The following is an 18280-nucleotide window of genomic DNA, read 5'->3' on the forward strand; positions in this document are numbered from 1 at the left end:
TCCCAGGTTACCCCAGATCAACCACAGTGATGGCACTCTTTGAAGTTTTACAAGCATTAGTCCTCTGCCACCACTGTTCTTTTTTCATATAAGACAAAACATTAACGTGCCACATTTGAAGCTTTAATGCTGCACTAATCAGTTTTCGTTATATTATTAATGGTTTAAACTTGAAAGGAGAAGAAAGTCCGTCCTTTTTCTTTATTTTTGTTTTAATTAATTTTTTTTATACAGATTTGAAATGTTAAAAGTCTACTTTTTCTTCATGGGTTATATTTTTCATCTGCTCTTTGCTGCTCAGTGTTCACCGCCTTACTGTTTCTGCAAAATGTGGAACATACTGTAGATCAAAGTGGAATGCAAATTGTTCACATGGTTTTTACATGTACTTCTCATGATGATGTGTATGCTTCCTGTGTACTTCAGGGGATATCAGCTAAAGGGTCAACACTGGAGGTGGGGGTCATGCAAGAGGACGCCACTAGTCCAGGTTTTAGATGGCTCTGGTTTCAACTGAGTAGAGGCTTTGTAGCAAAGGATACGAGGCCTGACTCTAAAGCCTTAGGAAAATAAACCCAAGCAGGGAGGAAATGTTGGCTTATCTGAGCTCAGGAACACAGCAAAGAGAAGATTTTGTACAATGTACAATCCTCTCCCACCCTCCTACACTCCTATCCAACCCCCAGAGGCAATTTCAGCAGCACCTTATTATGCATTCTTTTAAGCCATAAAAATATCTAATACGCCTTTCCTGTATTGAAGTGAAGCTTACCTTATTACATTATTGTATCACATGTTTGCTGCCCTGCAAAAGCCAAAGAGTGTGAGCTGTGTGGGCAGTGAAACTCAGCTGATCTCCTGCTCTAACAGGAAGTAGCGGTGGTCCAGGAAGGGCTTATTTATCATTTAGTCGTATTTATGAGCATAATTTGTTTCTGCGTTGAAGTCTTAACTGTACCGCTGACCTTTGATCTTACTTGTTTGTCTTTTCTCTCCTTGTACAGGGAACAAGATCTCAAGCCGCTCAGAACGAGGCTGAATCACTTATCAGGCAAAATGGTCCAGTTGCCCCTAGGTTCCCAGAATTCCAAAGGGGCCCCGAAAGCTCTGACGTATGTCAGTCAGTTCTGTATGTGAACTGATTTGTGCAAATTTAACTGAGTTGGTTGGTTAAAGCATGATATCCACTGAAATGATAAGGACAGTGTGTGTGTACGTCTTTTATTTATAATGTGTGCTTACTGCATATGTTAAATGTTCCAGCATAGAAAAACTGTATATACTGCACAGTGGGAAGATTAAGGGTTAACTGATGTAACCCCGAGGGCCCCTGGCAGGTTAATCTGGACATGTTTCAAGAGGAAGGTGATGTGTATTTTGAAGATATCTAAAGCTTCAGGGACCATTAGTGGTTGCTTTTGGATTATCTCTGTTTAATCTTTGATGAAAGCCAATGAGAAACATGTCATTTGCTTTTGATTATGCATTTAATATAATTTGTCTGTGGTAACCTTCTTTAAAAATAAATGACTTCACACCCAAGTGCTGCCCAGTACAACAAAAGTTTTCTTCTGGGGTGTAAGTATGAGGTTTGGTGCCTTGCCTAAGGGCGTCTGAACCATATTGTGGGGGGTATTACTCACTTTTTCCCCAAGACTGTTTTCCTAACTGGCCATTGCTCCATAACAGGTGTGAATATGGAGCAATGTATTCTTCACACTCAGCAAAACCTTAAATTAAAGTTTAAATACAGATTTTAAAGGGTGTTTACTTCCAATCAGCCCCTATAATAAACTCACAAATTAGTTACTTTCTAAACATTTGGTTTTCCAAAAAGCGCTTCATACCAGTGTTACACCAATCCCCCTCCAAATCTTTGGGAATCACCTCTGGCCACAGCTGCAAGGCTTTTCTCACAGATGTGATATGTGCTACATCCATCTTTCCCGGGGAGTCGATTCCTTTGCGGCTCACACTTGTCAGCCAGAGTAAACAGGGTTTTGATAAATGGAAGTCAAGGTGTGTAGTCACCTGGAGCCGCTGTTCCCAGTCTCCCGCTCATCTCTCTGTGAGAGCGTGCGTCTCAGTGTGTTTTTACAGCTGTGAGGTGCCTTCGCTGAAGTATACCGTTAAATTTCTGCCTGATCCTTTCACCCTCTGGCTTCAAAACACACCTTCAGATGCTCCATTCACACAGTCCTGGACTGTCTCAGGAGGCTGGGACCGTGGTAGAAACCGGAGACATACGTTTGCAAAGATCAGCGCCAGAAAATGACAAAGACTAACAAACGTAATATGTCCTGAGTTCTTTGCCTTGGTGGGCCAATCATCTCAAATCAGCCTCCCATTTGCATTGTGTATGGGTCTGTGTGTGTAGTGCTGTGTCTTTGTGAACGTGTAGACCACTAATTGTAAAATATTAGAAATGCTGGACAGCGCCTTTGTATCCTCTCACAGGAGTTGGAATGAAAAAGCCAGGATGTTACAAACTGAGGTTTTAAAAAGAGACTGAACCACTTTGCACACAAAAGAAAACATGAAAAATGAAACTCACTGATCTTAACTGGTGCCTTTGCTTCTCTGTTCCAGTAACAAAAAACTGAATGTACAAAGTTTTTTTAGGGCATAAAAAAGATACTACTAAACCAGGATCACAAGCAGGAACATGATCATTTTTCAATCAACTGTAATTCCTTCATTGACATGCCATCCCTCCATCATCATTTACATATGGAGCCATTACAGATAACAACCATTTTATTGCATGCATACTGGTGGAGTGTTGCCTCACCAAAGGACACAGCTCCTTTTTTTTCATCCCTCAGAAGACACAAACCTTTAAAAAATGTGACAGAATGATGCATTTAGCTGAAAAAGGTAGCAGTAACTGTTTCACAACTAGTGTGCAAAAAACATGTATGAAACTAAAATTAAAGTCTAAGAGAAGCCCTTGATTAGTCCCTATATCATCATTTGAGAGGGATAGTTTGAAATGTTTGTCATTCACCAAATCTAAGTTCAAGTGAAGGCTGATTGGTACATTTGGAAATTGGGAAAGCTGAGATATTTGGATACAAACTACAGAATGAAGTCATGTCACAGATTCTGAAACCTACACTAACCTGCCAAATGTTACACCTGCTTCCACTGTGTCAGCAACACTTAATTACACAAAAAACACCTTACATATTCAAAAGCTGTTACGGTCAGCCACTCTGACAACAGGACTCAGGCGTCTGTATGATTGCGATACTCCGAGTGAGAGCAGCTCCGTGATTAAAAAAGAGCACTTGACCATCGAGGAGCACAATAGGGGCCTGACCTTCCCGAATTTACAAGTGGGCCGCTGGCTCCCTGGGGCGACTATGGATCTCATTTCAAGACATCATGATTAAGTGTAAGCAGAGGCCTCAACAGCCTCCGCAAATCCTCAAGAATTCAATGACCTGAAAGATACTGAGGAGAATCTGATTATAATAACACAGTTTGCCTCCCCTTTTTCCATTTGCATACACATAATTTCTTATTTTTTTGGGACACCCTCATTTTGAGGAAGTTTATCTTCTTTTTTTTTTTCCACTTCAAAGAGATGTAAGAGGTTGAGGTCAGCCAAAGAGTAGTGTCACTACAGTGCACTGCATGAAGGATAATTCCAGTTTACTACAACTTTGGTCTTATATTTTGGTTTTGGTCTTTTCCATAAAGTAATCTGGGAATACAACATCACACATATGCAGTCAGATGATCAGACAGATTATCTAAATCACTTTATTTGGAGGTAAAAATTAAGCGGTTTGGGTAATAATTTGATCATTGTTCTTTGCTTTCTCTTCTAAATAAATTTGGCTAACCCAGGGGTTTATTTATAACCTGTCTGATCATCTGGCTGCTGTTTCCTGCCCAGGCAGACTTCTGTTTAGCAATGTTGCAGCATTGCCAGATTTCAGCAATTAACATAGTGAGTACAATGTTATTATCACTGATAGGAATGATGTCCAAAACTGGTACAAAACAAAGAGCCATGTTGTATGAAACTGGAGTTTCCCTTTAATGGAACACTGCTCTGGGGGCAGAGGGGATTTTTCTGCTTCCTATTTTATTGTGTTCAGTGTGAGAGAGATCAGTCATACCTTTTGCATCTTTGCCTTGAATAACTTTTACCCCCCCCCCATCGACTCCCATCTGTAGTCAAAGTGAGGTCTGCTGTGAGTTATGTCAGATGGAGCGATTACCAGAGAGGGGGCCAGGAGGATAATGAGTAACAGATGTAGGTCGCTTGATTTTGTTCTCTCACATCGACTCTTTCTTTTTTTCATTTCATCTAGTGGTTTTTCTCTTTCAGTCTCTTTTTATTGCTCTCTTCAGTCTCCCTCAATTTTTTACCTTTTCTCCTTCGTTCTGCTTCTCTCCCGATTCTTTTACTCTCTACTCCTCACTTTCTCTCTCCATCTCCCTCTGGCCACCCACAGCTGTCCAGTACAAGGTGCTGGCGAACGCTCCCTGGAGCGGAGGTGCACTTGTTCTTTCCCGCTGCTAAATAGCATACATCAATCAGGCAGGTGTCTCTCCACCAACGGCGGGAGACCTCTTAACGCATTGCACATGCAGCCAGAGACAATCTATCAGCGGAAAGGCAATGTTAATGTGGGACTGGAGCCAGGTTTTATACATCTGCAGTCCACTTTGTCATTGTAATATCAGCAGCAAGATGCATGTTCACTACAACGAGCATGCTTGAAGTGCTTTACGCTTCGGTTCTGTTTGTTTGACCAGGTGAGAACAAGAACATAATGGCACAGAGACGCCTGAAAATGTGGATCTTTCTCCTCTTCCAAGCAAACTGCAGTGGAGTTTGTTAGGAGTGAAAACAATCTGAAACAACAGGAAACTACACGGGATAAAGGGTGTGAGGACACACACATCGTGAACTGCTTCTTCTAACTAGTGTGAACACAAGAAAATGTAATCATACTTATCTAGAGTTAGAGGGACTAGAATGCATGTAAGGATACCAAACCCCTGGAAAATAAAGTTTCAAAAGATGGAAACTAATGCAGAAAATATTTAGTGGATCGGTACAGTAGATTGTATTTGGTTGTTCTGTAGTCATCCAACCCCCTTTCTCAAATCAGCCACTTTTAAAGAAACATTTGTGGTTAGTTATTTAGTACTGAACTGATAAACTGCTGAAATTGGATGATGGGATGACAATGTGGAAAAAAAATCTAATTCCACAAAGACCACGGCATCTTATCACAGACCCCCGGAGGTCAGTGGACCAAAGATTTAGTGTGTATAACAGCATCTGAATTTAGCTGGTGTGAAAAAGTAGTTTTAGGGGATTCTACGTATAGCCAGTAGATAAAGACACAGTCCACCACTCAACTCACAGAGTTTGCAACAAAACAATATGAAAAGTTGTCTAACTGCCTACACTGTTCCCTTCTTGAGCAGGGCAGGAAGCTCACCTCTCCACACATTAACTGTTCATTTCCAGAGTTCAGCAACCCCTTCTGCTATTTCTCAAGCCAACTGGATTTAGAGCGGCCAATCCAAATGATGCTTAGTGTTCTGCCAAAGCAGCTGGAAAGGCTGGCAAACCTGCCATCTGCAGCCAAAATGTATAAGCATTTGGGTAATTTTCCAACTAGAGTCAGGTCATCCAACAGCTCCAAATGTGACAGTAACCTTAGTCAATCCAGGGAAAACAAAATAGGTGGTGGAGATATCAACTAGAAGAGAAAATTATTCTGTTCGTTTTAAACTATTATTTTTGTTACTATTACATGTTACTGTCGTGCAAAAGCACTAGTATTTTTGATAAAGAGCAACTTCATAATAAAGAACGTTGACCTTACTGCAGACGTCTGGAACAAAATACATTGAATCAAATTTCATGTTGTGCTCACATTACTGCGTCTAACATTTGTTTCTTTACAGGTTATGTTGCTGACTGATGGACACATCATCCAATCAGAACCTGTTGCTACATCTACAAACAATGTTTTTTCATAATGTCAGGACACTGCTGTACCAGTTTTACATCTGATGAACTATAAGCAGTTGTACATCCTCCTTTTCATTGTTATCACATATTCTGTCCAGATGTCCTTCAGCTGGCAATCACCAATCAGAGCAAACATCCAGACAATTGTTTTTCATCTAAGGAGCAAGTCAATTAATCACTGGCAGACAGTATTGGTACTGGTAGCGGCAGTGAGATTGTGACAGAGACAGAATTTGCTGATGCAAGTTTAATATATACATGAGAAAATACTTTTAAATTTTCATCACACAGGCTTTTTGAATCGCACAGATGGCATCCTCAGTGCCCCAGGTACTTTTGTCCCTCACAGTGGAGCCGCAATGAAGCTCCTCGAAAAACTTCTTGTGTGTGTGGGATCAGGAGCTCTGGTGATTGATATGTGGTACGAGGAGGACCCAAGTGAAAGTGTCATGACAGTGTCGTGCTTTCAAAGAAGGCATACTGTCAGTGATTATTACTGCATAGAAACTGGACACTTGCTCATGTAATATAAAAAAATTTAAGGTCCGTAGGACTGAGTTTGTAAATTGCCTCCAGATGTGTCATTAGGTTTACAGTGTCAATAACAGTTGGGCTTCTGTTATGTGAATTATGTGATGTGTTCAGTGAGCTGTTCCAAAATTAATTGATTACAAACCACAAAAGAAATTGTATTATTTGTTAAAGTCAAAGATTTGACAAATTTTAAGGCCCTCCAAAAAAGGGATTTATATTGATATTTTTCCATACATCTTTCTGTACAATAATTCAACAACTAAGATCTAAAATTGTGTTATAATGAAGCTGTAGGACTAGATCATGGTACTCCTCTTTTGACACTGGGGGTAAGAAAGATTTAGTTTGAACTTTGAGTCCTGAACGATCAGTGTCAATGTGATTTTTAAGGTAAAAACCAGAATATAAATGCATGTTTACTATTTGTGTTTCGCTGTGAAAATGCATTGCTTCCATCTCTGGCTATAAAGTGACAGGGCTGAAAACACCTTCTAAACATGCACAAGTGCACACATTTAACACTACCTCTCCCTGAAACATTGGGAGGAAATGAAGCCTTCGTTGCATTAACCTAAGTGCGAGAAAGTGCTGAATATGCCATGTAATTCATGGGAAGGTGTTTCCACCATGGCTTTGAATAGATACGACCGTTTTGAGGAAGGTGTGATGTCCCACTGTATGCGCTGAGGTTGCCCAATATAAGGCTTGTGGTTGGCAGACTTCCCAGTGGTTGTGACATAAGAGGATACCTGGGGCCTGGAAGGGAGTTTCGGCTCCTTTCTTATGCAATTAAACCACAAAACCAGAAAGAAATTGGACTTCACGTTCTGGGTGTTCTGTTCTGTACATTTTGACATAAAGGTGTGAACTCTACCTAAACTACCATAATGGAGAGTCTATGTGCAACCTGCACTTTGATAAAGTGCATGCACCACTATTAGACCCTCTATTTAAACACTCGGAAGCTTAACAGACAAATCAACTGCAGCCCTGTGTTCATTTTCAAGTAATTTCCACTTCTTGATAAAAAAACGAGGAAGGAGGCAAGGTAAAGACTTAATTTGCTAATAGGAATAATTATAGCCTGGCCAGAGGCTAGCTCCATTAGCAGAAACAAGAACAATTTGGCTTGTGTTTATCTTGTGCTAATTGTTGCAAGCAATCTGCAAATATTTTATTAACTTCAGGAACACACTTTACCCACAGAAGGAGTGACCTGAATTTGAAATGATCTCCTGTGTATGAGGGTGTTCACAAAAGACACAGAAATTGACTCAACTGTTCTGACACGATTTAGACGGAGAGAGCACTTTGCATTATGCTGAAGTAGCTTCAAGAAGAGTTGAGCTGTGACCAGAGAAATGCCTATTTCATATGGGAACGTCTGGGTGAGGAAAGTCTCATTATTATTTATTATTCAAGTTATTTTTCAGGTTTTGTTTGACGAAATTAAAGCACTAAAACCTGGCATATTTGAGGTTAACAAATTAAAGTTTAGGGCAGGAAATGGATGCCAGTGCTTTTTAAATCTGCAGATATATCCTTTGACTTATAAGAATGTTAAAGTTGTCCTGCTCCGACAGATGCAACAAAACTAACAGGACAGTGAATGAGCTGTCAGTCCAGCTCAGTTTATCTCTACCCACAGTCATGATGAGAGGTCTTACTGTGCAAAATAAGTGAAAACACCTGCATGAGTTGAACCTGAGTTCATGGACTGAGTTCCCACTCCTGCCAAGGAACTAACCTAAATGTGTGCATACATGTGTGTGTCTCTTTGCATGAATGCACATGTAACTGCTTGTGCATGAGAGTCTGCATGCACTTCTGTAAGATTGTGTGTTTATATGTATGTGCACTGGAGCAGAGCCAGGAAGTGTATCCTGGGTCCCTTCATCATTAGGTGTCCTGAATCAGGCTTGGCACCGTTCAGTTTAGAGGGTAAATGTTTTTTGGTCTTTTTCCATTTCACTTTACCAATTTTTTTTCCATTTTGTTTCCCCCCATGTCTGAAAGGAGAAGGCAGAGGAATCAGTGTCCATCTAAATGTGGTGTTTCAATAACAACTCAGCCTAATCACAATGATACAGACGAAGGCTGGCGCGCAGATGTTGGCAAATGTGGAAAAGGTCAGTGATGGTTGTGGCGAGGGAGGGAACGGGGACAGATCTGAGTGGCTTTGACGGTTCACTGAAACATTGCTCAGAGTGCGGTGCCGTCATCAGTTTAACTGTTCCTCTCTTATCCCTCCTGTGCTGTAATGAACACAGTTTGAGAGGTCAGCTAGTGACTAAGCACCGCATCCGGTTAGGGAGTGCAAAATGCCTGCCTGCATGGCAAACAAAGAAAGCAGTCGTGTTATCAAAGGACATTCAAGAGGCGGAAGAATGAACAGGATTCTTCCAGTGACACCTGAACACCTTCAGCAACTGATATAGAAAGATGGGGAGGGGATAAAAGTATGATCTTAAATAATTGTGCAGCAAGCGTGTAACCTACATAATCCAGGTTATTAAGCTTATACCTTTACCCACATGAAGTGGACCTTTGCTGTGGTTCAGTGCAATTTTCCCTCTCGCTCCAGATGTTGTGCTTTTGTATGTTGAGGCTATTGTCTCCCAGGCTTGACATGATCGTCTCGGTGCATGTTAAAGCCGCACATAATAACCACTGGAGCACAAGTCAGTGAATAGACTAACACAGCGTAATGGGCCCGGACACTTGTCAAGTCGCCTTTTGCTCACACCGAGGGCCCCGTTTGCCAAATGACCCGCTGTTTTTTAGGGGTTTTTTTACATAACAAATACACGGCGACCGTCTGCATTCACACATTGACTGTTTAAAGTGACTGCCTGATACACCCCAAAGTACTCAGACAGTCATTTCGACACCCAAGGCACGACTCAAAACTTGACAGCGTGTCAGGAAAGGTGCTACACAGCCAGGTAGACGCAACACCTCGCTCCCTGAGGTGCCAGTTTTGACGGGGCTGCCACCGGTGCGAGTGAGAGGTCAACACCTCTGGAATAGACTTGTCAAATTAAGGAGTTTGCACTAGTTTACTGCTAACAGTCACTAATTAGTGACGCTGTACACTAACACAGACACATACACAAGAGGAACACACATCAGTGTTGTCAGGGAGCACTTTAGCTCAAGGGCATAACCTCTGTAACAAACCAGAGATTATTTGGTCAGGTTGTTGACACCCTCAGGGGCTGAGCGCACACTGAATTGCGCTAAAAGTCAATTGAGATGTCTAAAACTCTCTCCTTTTACCTGTTTACAACAAGATAAACAGAGTGCCCTTTGATGTACAGCCCAGAAGGTATTTGTTCTCTTAATGCTGTGATATCCTGTGTGTTATGTGTCTGAATATGTGTTCATTTCCTTTCTATTTTGCCTTCCTCCTGAAATGAGTGTGTTGTCACAGTTCAGCTGACTCTATTTTCCATATTTTATAAATAGCCAGGAGAAAAGTATTAATTATCCTTGTACAATTTAATGCACCAAGTACTTTAACCTTTCAGGTTTCCGTTAAACACCGACATAACAAGGCATATCCGTAGCGGCAAACGTGATTTATGACAGGAATACCTAATTCTTGTTTTTAAATAGGTTGGACGGCAATCTGCATACATTTAAATGTGCCCGCAAACACTTTCTCCCCCCTCTTCTCTCTTGTCTTGGGGCCCTTGTTTAATATTCAGGGATGATTTTTTTGTCCACATACATTTTGGTCTGTGTCACCTTAGATTAAATTATTACCGTTGTGCAGCCTTTGCCATGCAGGCTCGGGGCCCTTATTTACTAGAATCAATGAAACAGTAATGAAAATCCATTTTTCATAGTATCAGCCCCCGCTGTCTTTTATTTAGTTAGCTGTGTCTAAGCAAGCAATTCATTTTGTGTAAATGCCACCCTGAGAAAAAGGCATTAGCGCAGAAAGGGTTAACCCCCCCCAAAAAATTAAGATGCTCTGCTCAGCACGGCCGCTGTGATACAACACACAGAGTCCCCGGAATAACTTTATCCCCAAAGCAGCCATGTGGGATTTGATTATTTTGTGGTGTAAGGTTTGGCCATGCTATAATGCTATTGCTATTACAAACAGAGATGAATCTTCACACTTGGCATTCAGTAATAGAGTATTGATGACTCAGACACTGTCAAACAACAGATCTCCGCATGAGTGACTCTCATATTTACCAACTGTAAAATGCACACGTTATGTGGACAGTTGAATAAAGTATATCATGCATACGCTGATGAAAACATACACTCTTCACCCATGGGTTAACAAGCCGACTGCTGAGAGGATTTGGTGTTTGTTCGGTGAGGAGTGCTAATATTTTACTGGCATGTTTAATACGTGTGCAGCACGGCTCTGAGCCTGCATATGCAAAGTGTGGTGGGGTAGAAGACACCGTTCACCTTCTGGGTCATAGCATATGACGCCGAGGTAATACGACACACTACCAATCTTGCATATTGAAATATCTCCATCTCAGGAGCACGGTTTCGGCTTCGGCTGATGTACATATTCAAATGGATTTGTTTATTGACTTTGGTCGGGGTCACACGTGTGGCAGCGGAAATGAAACAACCACAGAATAGGAGTTAAGAGAATGCAGGAGTACAAGGACAAGTGATTCAGTGAGATCTGTTTAGTATGTGTCATTTCCAACAACAGGTCTGTGTACAGTGTTAAGTTTTCAAAACAAAACACAGTATAATAAAAAACTGAAACTTTTATCTCCCTTCCAGTTCCAAAGGTCCATTCTGTCAATTACATCACACAAGCACCAACATTTAAAACAAATTAATTAACAATTTTATGTTATTTTTAAACTGATTATATATACATTTAAATTACTTCATTGTTTGTATTAATTGTCTTTACGTACACCCTGTTAAGACAAATGGTACAACATGACAAAAAGCAGTCAGAGATTACTTATTTTGGTGAATGTAAGTGGAAAATAGCATTGTTGGTCAGTTTATGCTCTTTTGTGCTGTGTGAGACAGTTTTTTTTACACTGTTGTTGTCTCTTTTAAATAAACAGATTTTAATCCTAAGGAGACTTTAAATTAGTACAAACTAGTAAATACTTGGTGCTTTGGCATCATTAAACAATCAAATACATGGAAAAATTGTTTACTGTTGATGACAATAAGGTGCTTTTGTTGTTTTGAATTTGCACAAATGCTTGTGTACCTGCAAACACAGCCACAAAATTAAATTCAACAGTACTTGTCAGTATTTGCACTTTTGCCAGTGACAGCGCTTTTTTTGTTGCTCGCTCTAAAATGAAAACAAATATAATAAAATTTTATGTGTATGATACTTTTACGTGCTACTTGTAAATGATACTAAATAGCTTCTCCATACATTTATTATGTGCAGTGTAAGAGCAGCACACGCCTTTGTATCCGTCTCTCTGTACACAGCACAAAAGATCAAGGGCCCCGCCGTGTCAGACGTGACACTAAAGGTTCATGCACGCTTTCCTGCTCTCAGATTAGATGACTTCATAAGCAAATGAGTCTGTGTGTGAGTGGAGGTGAAAGGAGGGAAGACCCGGCCCTCTCTGTCGCACAATGAAATAAAATTTAATAACTGAATAAAAATGTAAATAAAGATTTGCTTAAAATGAGTTGTCCGTGAAATAATTCTCTCTTCCCCCCCGCCCTTATTGTCGTCCTCCTCCCCTCCATCCTTGAGCTAATACTGTGATGTGAGGGGCGGGTTGGGGGGAGTTATATCGAGCCCGTCCTGATGTGGTGTGTGACCTTTTGAAAGGCGCTCGGCGAGGGTTGATTAAAGACGTATTAAATTTGTTTAAATAAACCTCCTTGTAATGGCACATCATTTGTAAGAAGCTATTAGGGAAATGCCGGAGAAAAAATTGCGACGCCATTATTTGCATGAAAATGTGCCCCGACCGCTCAAATTGAGGATTGCTCCTGAGTGAACAGCGATGAGAGAGGGGTGACACTTCTATAATTTTCCACCACACCCCGCCTTACCCGCCTGCACCCCCCGCCTTTGACACAGTGACAAAAAGCTTATCAAACGTCCTGTGTTAAACCGTGGGATGGGGGCGGAGCTCGTCACGTAAAAATCTGTCCGTTTGACAGAGACACCGCCCATCAAGCCCACCTTTCTTAGCTTTACCAAACACACCCCTTCCCCCAAGATACACCTTTGAAGGAAGTGATTAGGCAATGACAATGAATAAAGACACTAAAAACATCACAAAGTCCCAGCAGGTGTGAGGACTGAATGACAGGTGTTTAGAAAACCCCCTAACATAAAGTTTCTTCTTCTATTTCCCTTTAAGTAGCTTATAGGTTGTTAAAATCATCTTGTTCCACACTATCTAGCAGTATCCTATATATTCTGTATCAGCTTGTTCTACCATTTCACTGGAGCTATATGAAATATTTGTGAAATATAATGTCTATATAATAATGAATAAAACCCTTTTGCAGCCTTGTAGATGCATGAACTGAAATGTAATGAAAGTCAAGCTAGAGGCAAAGCTGCTCTGGTGAAAGTAAACACGTCGGCATCTCGAATTAGGACGGAAAATCATCAAGAAAGAAGCTTTTAATGGAAAAAAATTAAACCTTATCTTCTTGGAAAAGATGAAAGATCCAACATTTCTACTGATACTGTGAAGTTCATCATTCAATGCCTCTAAAAGGACCACTGAGTCTGTGAAAAGTCACTTCAGAGAAGACTGTCATATCAGCATTGTTTTTGGAAAAGAAGTTGCAGCTTTTCATATCCATGAAAAATAATGAAAAATATAAGAATTCCTGAGGAATAATCATTGTAGACCAGATTTAAATGCAAATATTGATGCATCCAGAACTGGTCACATGCTCCTACATAAACGACTCGGCTTGTTTATTTAGAGTTTCTTTCTTTTTGACTCCTTCTTGTTCAGCCCAGGAGGGAGTTTAACTCCAGCCAAAACTGGGGCAGGGAGAAATGAAGTGCTGTCAACCCCCTCGGAGAGAAGTTCAAGGCCTTGGCCAAGTTTAAGTTGCTGCTGAGGGATGGAGGGATGTTCAGCGGAGCATGAGGCTGAAGCTGAAGTTGCTGACAGGCGAACAGCTTGGGGAGAAAAGTTGAGATAATTAAAAAGAAATACTTTTTTTTTTTTGCAGTGGAGAATGGCTCGATCAACTTAAGAAATGAAAACACAATGAAATCATGCATGTGACCCCTTCAGATTGCTGGTACTGATGTTCTGTGCTACTATTTTCACTAACACGTTGAGTGATAGCTGGCTGCATGCTAAGAGTTTAGATAGTAGACTTCAGGATCACTTTAATATTTGTTTAATGCACTGTTTTGAAGGATGGGAGGCTCCTTGATAACACTAACTATTAGAGTTCACAGATACAACAGCTAAAGTGATGGTGTTAAGGTATATAAATTTATTTAATCTCATGTTTTTTGGGTACAAAGGAGTTAGGAGCTGCAGTGTTTTGTAGCTTTTTTTTTCCTATTTTTTAACAACATTGTGCTTTGTCTGCGCTGTTTGACAGACATTGTGCTGCCCATAACTTGTGGCAGTTAAGAAGTTTATGAAAAAGGCAGTATGAAATTACTTTAAACTATAAACTATCTACAACTATTTTCAACAGCTACAAAAAGTTCCTGCTTCAAATTGAAATTGTAATTTCAATATAATTGTTGAAACTGTATCAGTGTACAGTACTGTAATATATATATATATATATATATATATATATATATATATAAAAAACATATATTCAAAAAAACAATAAATCATTAAAGGGAAGCTCATGATCAAGGAAATTTAACATTTTTCGTTTTTAACTTTGCACCTTTCAATTGTCAAGTATACAGTATAATACATACACTGGAGTGGTTAAGCAACCTGATCTGATGGATTATGATTCAGAAACTGAGTATAGGATGACAATCAATCAAGATCAAGAAAATAGGGCATTTATAATTTGGAATTTCTTCTCAGAAAGTTTCAGAAAATCATGTTAGGACACATTTTTGACAGGATCTGACATTGCTTCCCCTCTTTCCTGTATCTTTTTATTTCTGTTCTGTCTCTCAGGAATGGCGGCAAAAAGAAAGAAAACCATCCTCTCTACATCTCTCCTCCTTTCATTCCCTCCTCCATCTGTCTACCCGTCTGACCGGTAGCAGATTGGACGGTGTGATTTGAGGCGTCTGGTCAGTGTAAAACAGCTGAAGGGAGCAATCAGGTTTGTGGCTGATTACCTTTTTGGTAGCAGTTTCACAGCACAAATTTGTGTGTGTGTATGTGTGTGTGTTTGTGAGCCCATGTGTATGTGTGATGTAACAGCACCTGACATGCTGGTCGTGGTGTGTCAGCTTGGTGGTTGGTTATTCACTGACAGGCATAGAAAGGCCAGAGAGGTGCAGGCACACACTCACACTTGTGTGTCTCAGCACATGTGAGGATCTTCCATTAACTCCATTTGTTCCTCAACCGTAAACTCAAATTCTAATTCTACAACTGTTCTACAGAGTAAAAGAACACACACACACACACACATATACAATCATTACCAAGGTGATTCAAAAACATGTAGAATATTATTTTAGCTTATGGTGTAGCAGGCAGGCAGATAGAACTGACCATTCACTGCCATATTTAACTTTTTTTTTGTTCCAGGTAGCTGGATCACACACATACACACACACGCACGCACACACACACGCACGCACGCACGCACACACACACACACACACACACACACACACACACACACACACACACACACACACACACAGGAAGCACCTTTCTATTGAGAAATCCCTTGGTTTGACATTGATACAACGGCCATCATGTAGTCACTGTGCTCATGCAGGATGTTTTAACGGTTGCATAATGTTACACAAAGAAGTGTGTGGATCTTAAATATTACACAACGTAGTCGGATACTACCACTGCAAATTATCATTATGGGAACTCAACAGGTGGGCCAAGGCAAACAGGGTACATAATCAGACTGTTCAGCTCTTTGGACAAAGTAATGTAACCAAATAAACCATTAGTCATTAAACTCTATGCATGTATATCATTTATATATACATATAAGGGGCCAAAACTTGTTTTATCTCCTGTAGTGAGTAGATAGATGAAAACCAATTTGCAATGATTTTACAGACAAGATGAAACCTACATCGATTTGAAAAGCCAAACATAAAAACTGATTTTTTTTGCCTGAGAATGAGGAAGGAGCATAAACCTTACGACTGAGTAATTACACTGAACCAATGGTTGGTAACAACTGGAGCTGTGGCGCTACACAACCTTACAAATGCGATGAAAACACTACTTGTCCTGTGCATTTGTAGATGTAAAAATGTGGACAAGATGAACTATATAATGATGGAAATGGAGGTGAGTATCTTTGTCTTAAAATACCTCACAAGGCACTGACAGTCTGAATTTATTGTCTTGTCTCAGCTAGTTTGACAGTCTATGACATTCTCTGTGACACTTTGGATGCTATGATTGGTGATGTGTCTGATCCTGGACGTCTGTCTGAGTCTAAACTGCTTTGGAGCCCAGCAGGTTTAATCAAACTTCACTGGTCAGACAAAAAGTAAGAAAACAAAACGAGCCCCCTGACATCTCGTCCAGTTACAGTAATGAACCGAGAGGCCTTGACAGCCCATCACACCACACACACATACACACACACATCTACACTTACACTAAAAACATCCAACTCTTGCTAACTCAACAATACTCAAGGTTTTCACTGGACAGGAAATGGATTCAGAGAGACGTGGAGCTCAGTAATACAAACGGGTCTCGTCAAGGACTGAGCACAATGCAACAGGAAGAGAAACCTCTGCGCTGCCCCAAAGACAGCACTTCCCCTGACATTGAACACAGACAGGGACTGAGGGGAAACTAGAGCTGAAAGACAGGTACTGAAACTCCATTTTAAAAGAAGCCAGAAGAGGTTTTGCTCTTTTTTTTTTTTTTACCTGTGATACCTGTATATGATATTCTCATCTAAAATGAAACAATGCAACACAATAAAGAGGCCAAGGGTCAAGGTTAGTGCAGGGATGTAATGCAGAGTAATTCTACTTTGACTTCAGTAGTTGCTATTGATCTCTTTACGCTGCAAATACAAAAAAAATGATTTTACAAAATCCTTCTGTAGAAATTGTAAATTTTGTCATCAGCTTTTGTCATCTGTCTTTTGGAAATATCTAACAGATGGAGATGAACGAAAGCGGATAATGTTTCACTGAGAACATTTCTTTTATTAGTGTGCCACCAACACTTGTCACACTCTTCTTATGACGCACAAGCTAAACTCTAGTATGTAAGAAGACATTTGGAGCAGTGGATGCTATGTATCTGTTGACAGAGACACCTTAAGATGATTGATAACACAAATATAAGAGAAACTAGCAGTTAACTTCAGTTCTTGGTTGAACGCTCTCCAGACGTGATTCTCTGCATTACTAGAGATACAGCATGATGAGCTTCAGGTAATGAGATTTCTTTTTTTTCCCCCCCTCCATAAAAATGGATATATAACGTTCTGGAAACAAACTCCTCAAATGCAGACATCAAAACAAATGGTGAATTAAGGCACAACACTCACTGCCTTGTTCTGAGAGCATGGCCTTGAGCTACCGATTTTTAAACTGTGCCACCGTTAATTTATGCGAAGATCTGAACTAATTCTTTGGCAACTGTGAAGCGAGAATATTAACGCGATGTATTTCCTTGTCGATGATAATGCTGCGCTCTTAATTTGAGATGTGCGGTGTAGTCGAACATGAAATGGAAATTTGCCCCAAACTATGTATTTGTCACTGAGTGTCGGATGTGGAATGAGGTTACATGCATCCTTTGCTACCCACACTCTTAAGATACAAGAAGAGGTGTATTTCTCCCCTCACACACTGTGGCGTGTGTGTATGGTGAAAGCATCAACTTAAAGCCCCAGCTCAGAATATATTATATTTACATATTTACATCCAGGGCGGTTTTTATAATGTATTTGCATTTATTTCCTTAAGAGTTTGTCTTGTGCATGGAAAATAAACTAATCCATCATAACTAAAAATACAGTCGGGCTTTCCTCAGCATTTACATAGTGACCCCTCTAAGGTCAAAACCCATTTTTGTAAACACTTGAGTTGGAACGTGCCCAAATATTATCATATGTTAGGTACAAACTTAGCTCCAAGTATAAAATCAGTTGAAAACACTAAAGCTGCACAAAAGTTATAGAGAAAAAAAAGTCACAAAATAATTTGGAAAATAATAGAAATGTATTGAAAATAAATATATAAATTTTTATACTCTTTCTAGACTCTTTCACAAAACTTTTACAGTTTGTGTTACATAAAAGTGAGACCACGCCTTCAGTGAGTTAAAAAATCATCTCCATACCTGAAATTAGTGTCAGGTAATAGATTCTTCCAAATAATGCACTGTACACTCATTACAGAAGATCTCCTCTCAAGAAAAGTGGCAGCATTGTGATGTACAGCATCGACATGAATCTAAGAGGTTTATGTTTGGGGAAACCTTTTTGCTCCACAAATGGAGATTGTCTCTAAAACCTTGGTGGTGTTATCTATTTCCCTTTAGCCATGATGGTGATTATTGGTAACTTAAGTGTTTGAATTTAGTAACTGGGCAGATCAGGAAATACCGATATCGATCGTTTCTGGAA

The sequence above is a fragment of the Seriola aureovittata genome, chromosome 24 (genome assembly GCF_021018895.1).
Source record: "Seriola aureovittata isolate HTS-2021-v1 ecotype China chromosome 24, ASM2101889v1, whole genome shotgun sequence".
In the NCBI taxonomy this organism is placed as follows: Eukaryota; Metazoa; Chordata; class Actinopteri; order Carangiformes; family Carangidae; genus Seriola; species Seriola aureovittata.